Here is an 8,836-nt window from a genome sequence, read left to right as displayed (position 1 = left end):
CATTGGTGAGGCCGCAGATGGAATACTGTGTGCAGTATTGGTCCCCTTCATTGTGGAAGGATAGATTGGCCTTGGAGGGAGTGCAGAGAAGGTTCACCAGGTTGATACCAAAGATGAGGGGTGTTGATTATGAGGAGAGACCGAGCAGATTGGGTTTGTACTCGTTGGAATTTAGAAGGCTGAGGGGGGGATGTGATCGAGACCTATAAGATAATGAAGGGGCTGCATAGGGTAGAGGTGGAGAGATTCTTTCCACTTAGAAAGCAAGCTAGAACTCGACAGCACAGCCTCAAAATAAAGGGGGGTCAGTTTAGGACAGAGTTGAGGAGGAACCTCTTCTCTCAGAGGGTGGTGAATCTCTGGAATTCTCTGCCCACTGAAGTGGTGAAGGCTACCTCGTTGAATATGTTTAAATCACGGATAGATGGATTCCTGATCGGTAAGGGAATTAGGGGTTGGAGGGATCAGGCGGGTGAGTGGAACTGATCCAATTCAGATCAGCCATTATCTTATTGAATGACGGGGCAGGCTCGAGGGGCTAGATGGCCTACTCCTGCTCCTATTTCTTATGTTCTTATGTTCTTTATCCCTTCATAAAAGTCAAATTAATTTGTAATTCACACGCAGTAACTCAAAATTTAACACTGCCAGGATAAACATTTAATAGAATATAGATCCTCAGTTTTTGCCATCACATATTTAATCAATAAATTGACAGTTCTAAATCTTCCAGGGACAGTCAAAGGCCAGGAATCCTGCGGTGAGTAACTCGCCTCCTTACTTCCCAAAGCCTCTCCACCAGATACAAAGCATAAGTCAGTGGTGTGATGGATACTCGCCATTTGCCTTGATGAGTGCAGCTCCAACAACAGTCATGAAGTTCAACACCATCCAGGACAAAGCAGCCCACTTGATTGCTGGCCCTTCCATAAACATTCACTCCCTCCACCACCGATGAACAGTGACAGCCATGTGTACCATCTACAAGATGCACTGCTGGAATTCACCAGGATTCCTTAGGCTGCACCTTCCAAACTCTCAGCCACTGCCACCTAGAAGGACAAGAGCAGCAGGTACCTGGGGACACCTACACCTGGAGGTTTCCCTCCAAGTCACTCATCATCCTGACTTTGGAAACATATCGCTGCTTGTTCACCGTCATTGGGTCAAAAAACCTGGAACTCCTCCCCTAACAGCACTGTGGATGTACGGAGAACTTCAGGGACTGCAGTGGTTCAGGAAGGCAGCTCACCACCACGTTCTGAAGGGCAACTTGGGATGGCCAATAAATGCTGGTCTAGTCAACGACATCCACTCCCAGTAAATGAAGAAAATAAACATTTCTGTTTCTTCAATTAAGCCCCAAACACTCTCAAGACACATCACTTCATCACACAAATATACAACTTTTTGAATAATTTTCTGAGGACGATGGGCCCAAAATAACTTTGGATTTTAATGACGTACCAGCATCAGAATACAGAATAAGAAGCTTACCATGTGCAATCGCTCAACGCTTCTGGTCCCCGAAGCAGTTGTTTGTGTCAAACCAAGAATCAAAGTCCGGCACAGAACAACAAGCGGCTCCAGTCATGCCAACCCAAAACATTTTAGCATATTGTGTTTCTTCCATCAACACCACAACCAATGGTTTCAATTATTACATTGTTTATCACTAGAAGAACTAGGATGGCAATTTAAAAAGGTAGCATCCAAATTCGATCGTTCACAAATGATATCATAAAACAGATGCACAGCTGCTCATAACAATTGCAAATCAGTTTCAGCTGGTCGGCAGGTGAGCAATTTAACATGGAAAAAAATATTTTTTTCCCTTGGGCCACCTACTCCCATCTCTGTAACAAGCTACAGGACACCCACACAGGAAGAATGGTTAGTGAGGCATTCAGTTATAAACATAGCTTTTCTTACTTTAACAAAAATAAATAAATACTAAAATACTTCTGATAGCTAATTTGTAGATTGAGTGCCTTCCAGCAACTAGCACACCGCGGATGTGAGGCTCACTGGCCATTACAAGGGAGGAAGTATTAGGTTTTTAAAGTAACATTGAAACTAACAAAGCCCCAGGGCCTGATGGCATCTATCCTCGAATGTTCAGGGAGACAAGCGATGTAATTGATGGGCCTCTGACGGAAATGTTTGTCTCTTCATAGGACACAGGTGAGGTCCCTGAGGACTGGAGGATAGCGAATGTGGTACCGTTACTTAAGAAGGGTAGCAGGGATAACCCGGATAGTTATAGGCCGGTGAGCTTGACGTCCATGGTGGGGAAGTTGTTGGAGAATATTCTTAGAGACAGGATGTATGTGCATTTAGAATGGAACAATCTCGTTAGTGACAGACGGCATGGTTTTGTCAGAGGGAGGTCGTGACTTACAAATTTGTTGGAGTTTTTTGCAGGAGTGACAAAAATGGTTGACGAAGGAAGGGCCGTGGATGTCGTCTATATGGATTTCAGTCAGTCATTTGACAAAGTCCCTCATGGCAGATTGGATAAGAATGTTAAGGATCATGGGATACAAGGAGAGGTGGCTAGATGGGTAGAAAATTGGCTTGACCACAGGAGACACAGGGTAACAGTCGAAGGGTCTTTTTCCGGCTGGAGGTCTGTGACGAGTGGTGTTCCGCAGGGCTCTGTACTGGGACCTCTGCTATTTATGATATATATAAATGATTTGGAAGAAGGTGTAACTGGTGTTATCAGCAAGTTTGCGAATGATACGAAGATAGCTGGACTTGCGGATAGCGATGAACATTTTCGGACAATACAGCAGGATATAGATAGGCTGGAAAATTGGGCGGAGAAATGGCAGATGGAATTTAATCCAGATGAATGCAAGTGATGCATATTGGAAGAACTAATGTAGGGGGAGTTATACAATAAATGGTAAAGCCATCAAGAGTATAGAAACACAGAGGGACCGAGGTGTGCAAGTCCACAAATCCTTGAAGGTGGCAGCACAGGTGGAGAATGTGGTGAAGAAGGCATATGGTATGCTTGCCCTTATAGAACGGGGTATAGAGTATAAAAACGAGTCTGATGTTGCAGCTGTATAGAACGCTGGTTAGGCCACAATTGGAGTATTGCGTCCAGTTCTGGTCGCCGCACTACCAGAAGGACGTGGAGGCGTTAGAGAGAGTGCAGAGAAGGTTTACCAGGATGTTGCCTGGTATGGAGGGTCTTGGCTATGAGGAGAGATTGGGTAAACTGGGCTTGTTCTCCCTGGAACGACAGTGAATGAGGGGAGACCTAATAAAGGTGAACAAAATTATGAAGGGTATAGATAGGGTGAACAGTGGGAAGCTTTTTCCCAGGTCGGAGGTGACGATCACGGGCTCATTGTGAGAGCGGCAAGGTATACCTCAGATATCAGAGGGACTTATTTTACACAGAGAGTGGTGGGGGCCTGGAATGCGCTGCCAAGTCGGGTGGTGGAGGCAGACACGTTGGCATCGTTTAAGACTTACCTGGATAGTCACATGAGCAGTCTGGGAATGGAGGGATACAAACGAATGGTCTAGTTGGACCAAGGAGCGGCACAGGCTTGGAGGGCCGAAGGGCCTGTTTCCTGTGCTGTGCTGTTCTTTGTTCTTATTATTGATTTGGATGAGAATATTGGGGGGCATGTTTAGTAAGTTTGCAGCTAACACCAAAATTGGTGGCATGGTGGACAGTGCAGAAGGTTAACTCAAATTAGAGCGAGATCTTGATCAATTGGGCCAGTAGGCTGACGAATTGCAGATGGAGATTAATTTAGATGAATGCATTTTGGGAGATTGAACGAGGGCAGGACTTACTCAGTTAATGGTAGGGTGTTGGGGAGATTCACAGAACAAAGAGATCTAGGGTTACATGTTCATAGCTCCTTCAAAGTGGAGTCACAAGTGGACAGAGTTGTGAAGAAGACATTCGGCATGCTTGGTTTCATCGGTCAGAACTTTGAATACAGGAGTCTGGACGTCTTGTTAAAGTTGTACAAGACATTGGTAAGGCCACACTTGGAATACTCTGCTATTCTGGTCACCCTATGATAGAAAGGATATTATTAAACTAGAAAGAGTGCAGAAAATATTTACTTGGATGCTCCCGGGACTTGATGGATTGAGTAATAAGGAGGGGCTGTATGGACTGGGACGTTTTTCTCTCGAGCATAGGAGGCTGAGGGGTGATCTTATAGAGGTCTGTAAAATAATGAGGGGCATAGACAAGGTAGATAGTCAATATATTTTCCCAAAGGTAGCGGAGTCCAAAACTAGAGGGCATAGGTTTAAGGTGAGAGGGGAGAGATACGAAAGTGTCCAGAGGGGCAATTTTTCCACACAGAGGGTGGTGAGCGTCTGGAACAAGCTGCCAGAGGGAGCAGTAGAGGCGGTACAACTTTGTCTTTTAAAAAGCATTTAGATAGTTACATGGGCACAATGGGTATCAAGGGATATGGATCAAATGCGAGCGATTGGGATTAGATTAGGGGGTTAAAACAAAAGGGCGGCATGGACAAGCTGGGCAGAAGGGCCTGTTTCCGTGCTGTAAACTTCGATGACTCTATAAAGTAAGCTCTCACCCCAGCATGCTTTTAATGTAATTTTAGAATTGTGACACAAGCGGGCAGTGTTGCTCACGGAAACATCAAGCATGTTAAATACGCTTCATAGTGTAAGGCAGACGTGACACTGAGCATCAGAAATGATCAATAGCAGTTTGATGGGTTAGAGGAGCAGACATCACCAATTGGACTCTGCATCGGCACACATATGGTGAATATAGTGCTCAGAAAATGTGGGCAGATGGACAAATTAATACACAGACTGCGGCCATTTAGCGACCTGGCTGCTCCCAATGCAAGGAACAATGGTGTCACACAACACCCTCCAGCAAGTTGGACAGCTTCCCCTGACACTCGCTTCAAAAATGAAAAAGACACAACTTTGCAGCATTCTCTCATGCCTTCCAAAAAGAAATAGGTTGAAACACTGTAATTGAACCTGAGACAAACGGTACAGTCACTGTCAAGCTGCTTTTCTCATTACTTACTGCAGACGAATTGAAGACATCCAGGAGGAGGAAGTTGAGCAGAGCCCAGCGTTCGTGCAGGTTGTTCTGAAGTGGTGAACCCGTGAGCAATAATCCATTTGTTGTTTTGAAATCCCTCACTATTTCAGAGAGCTGTAGATTTAGCAGATTTAAAAACATGACTGTACAAACTGGGTACAAGTTTGAATCATACTACTGGCACAACTGTAGATTCAGCCTGCATTTAAAAGTCCGCTGATCTTTTAGGTGTTTTTTTTGTGTCTGTCATTTCTCCAATTAATTCAGATATAGTGGCGCCAAATGCTTTGCATTAGGAAGCAAAAAGCAAGTGTAGTAATAGTACATCAAGATTACAATCGGTTATCTATAACTTGCAAGACGGGAATATGGAAACTTCCAGAGCTGTCCACAATTGAATGGCATTTCTTTCAAATCGAATCAATGGTCGTGGAAGGAGCAGCTGGTTAAAAAGCAATGGTTGTGGAAGGAGCAGCTGGTTAAAAAGCAATGGTTGTGGAAGCAGCAGCTGGTTAAAAAGCTTTTAAAACAAGAGCAAACTACTGTCTAAATAAGCAGATCTGATCTTTGATTTTCAATTCAAATATTTCCACTCCACTCTTCCACTCGTGTTAAAACCCAGAGATTAACTATCGAGCCTCAATAATTGATCGTGCAGTAACTTTCCCAGAAGTTTCTGAACCCCTGGAGTCATTTGGTTGAATATGGCACAACGATTAACACTGCTGCCTCACAGCAACAGGGACCAGTGTTTGATTTCTGGCTTGGGTAACTGGGTGGAGTCTCCATGGACTCCCCATGTATGTATGGGTTTCTTCCGGGTGCTCCGGTTTCCTCCCACAGTCCGAAAGACATGCTGGTTAGGGTGCATTGGCTGTGCTAAATTCTCCCTCAGTGTACCCGAACAGGCGCCCGAGTGTGGCGACCAGGGGATTTTCACAGTAGCTTCATTACAGTGTTAATGTAAGCCGACTTGTGACACTGATAAACTTTAACTTAAAAAAATATTTGTCTTCATTGGATTGTGAGATTAAAGCGCTCTTTTCCTCAAGATTCGCATTCCATCTGTGACAATAAATAACCCTTTTAATTTAGCTCTTAAAGCTTTGATGGAAGTGCGAAGGAACAGTGAAAGCAGCAAATAACAATTATATTAACCATTAGTATTCAAAATGTATCATTTTCCTTCATTTCAAAATCTCTGTTCCTGGATTTCCCTCCAACCTTTTGTTCCAATCTTCCTGTCCTTCGTTATCTCATTCACCAGAGAACAGTCAATTCCATCCACACTGAATTCGTTTTTACTGTTCTTTGCCACTCCGTCTTATCCCCTCTTTGCATTCTCCTCTCCAGGGGAACAGTGTGCAGGAAACTTCTGTGCCTCATTTTCTGTCTGGTCTCACACATAACTGCACCTTGCTGAAAAATAACCTCACTCCATGATATATAACCGAGAATGTGACACATGGTTTACAAAGTTTTAAAGTTTATTTGTAGTGGCACAAGTAGGCTTACATTAACACTGCAATGAAGTTACTCTGAAAATCCCCTCGTCGCCACACTTTGGTACAGTGAGAATTTAGCATGGCCAAAGCACCTAACCAGCAGTTTTTTTGGACTGTGGTAGGAAACCGGAGCACCCGGAGGAAACCCACGCAAACACGGGGAGACCGTGTAAACTCCACACAGACGATGACCCAAGCTGGGAATCGAACCTGGGTCGCTGGCACTGTGAGGCAGCAGTGCGATCCACCGAGTTACCATGTCGCCCCCTGCTCATGCCCCCATGCTACAAATCAAGCCTGCATTTCTCCCCAATTCACCTGAAGATGAGGCAGAAAATTTAGCATTCACTACAATGGTCGCCATTAACTCTGGTGATAATGGACGGGATGGGGAAGAGAGCAGAGAAAATGAAGGGAAAACACACTTACCTTGGATTTCCCATTTTAGATCCTGTGGGCTTCATCTATAACCAGATATCGCCAATTAAATGTTTTGAAAACAGATTTCTCCCTGATGAGCATTTCATACGACGTCACACAGACAACCCACTCTCCAGGAAGGAGGACATCTCTGATGAAAGCTGCCTGATAAAGTAAGAAGTGGGTTACATTTCAATTTTCCATACACCAGAAATTTATTTCTCTGGAATACAATTGGAATGCAGTAGAAACAGATCTGATCACAGGCATTAATCAGACAAATTTAGCTGAGTAAAACACTGACGTTGGGATTTTCCAGCCCCGCCAGCAGTGAGCAGCGTCAAGGGCAGCACGGGCAAAGGTGGAGAGCGGCCAAAGGGCAATTGGCTCTTGGCAACTCTCCAAACCATAGAATCCCTACTGTGCAGGAAGAGGCCATTCGGCCCATTGAGTCTGCACCGACCACAATCCCACCCAGGCCCTATTCTCCAAACCATTGAATCCCTACAGTGCAGCAAGAGGCCATTCGGCCCATTGAGTCTGCACCGACCACAATTCCACCCAGGCCCTATTCTCCAAACCATTGAATCCCTACAGTGCAGCAAGAGGCCATTCGGCCCATTGAGTCTGCACCGACCACAATTCCACCCAGGTCCTATTTTCCAAACTATAGATTCCCTCTCTGTCTGGAGCTCGCTCTGTCTGTCTCTCACCCGCTCTCTCCCTTTCTTTCTATTTCACGGCCTCCTCGATCTTTCTCCAGCTCTCCCTCTCTGTAGTCCAGAAGATGAAATCTCCTATTACTGGAACGGACTCAGTCCATCAGAATCTTGTGGCTTTTCGGTGCAGAATTTTAACGACAGGATCTATGGGACTGTATTAGTTAGAATAGTATAGAATAGAATCCCTACAGTGCAGAAGGAGGCCATTCGGTCAATCGAGTCTTCACTGACCACAATCCCACCCAGGCCCTATTCCTGTAACTCCACATATTTATCCTGTTAACCCCCCCGACACTCGGGTTAATTTAGCATGGCCAATCAACCTAACCTGCACTTCATTGGACTGTGAGACTTCTGACGAAGGAGCAGCGCTCCGAAAACTAAAGGCATTTGCTACCAAATCAACCTGTTGGACTTTAACCTGGTGTTGTTAAAACTCTTGCTGTGAGGCAGCAGTGATAACCACTGTGCCACCACTTCAAGATGTTCCAGCCCAGAACACGATTTTCCTTGCCCCTGGTGGGGCTGGAAAATCCCATCCAGAGTGTTGCAAAGCAAGGAGAGAGCAATAAATTACAATATACTTGAACATATTTGCAAATCTACACTCAAACGTTGTCTGCGTGGCAAATCTCTGATTTTAGTTATGCTGAGCAAAGAAAAGCTCATCTCCAAAGCCAGTCTCAAGGAACCTTGAGGGCTGCCGTTAACACTGGCGACAGATCCATTCTCCGCATGCATGTTGAAAACATGTTTTTGAGAGAGTCGACAAAAGTAAATTCAATCCAGTGAAAGGCAGAATTAATATTAAAGATTGAACAATGGCCAAATACAAAATTTCAATTTGTTAAGTCTAACTTTACTAAAATTATATCCCAGGTTTGATGAGTCCTTCATTTATTGTACTTTTATTACAAAAAGTGCTTGTTCACAAACTGCAATGCTCGTGGTTATTTATTCAGCAATTTAAACAAGGTCATAGAGGTTTACAGCATGGAAAAAGCCCCTTCAGCTCAACTTGTCCATGCTGCTCTTTTTTTAAAACCACTTCGCTATTCAACAATTGCCCGCGTTTGACACATATCCCTCCATACCCATCTAACTGTCTAAATGCT

This window comes from Mustelus asterias, unplaced genomic scaffold (assembly GCF_964213995.1).
Source record: "Mustelus asterias unplaced genomic scaffold, sMusAst1.hap1.1 HAP1_SCAFFOLD_62, whole genome shotgun sequence".
Classification (NCBI taxonomy): domain Eukaryota; kingdom Metazoa; phylum Chordata; class Chondrichthyes; order Carcharhiniformes; family Triakidae; genus Mustelus; species Mustelus asterias.
The sequence above is the reverse complement of the archived record's forward strand: the minus strand, read 5'-3'. Positions refer to the sequence as shown.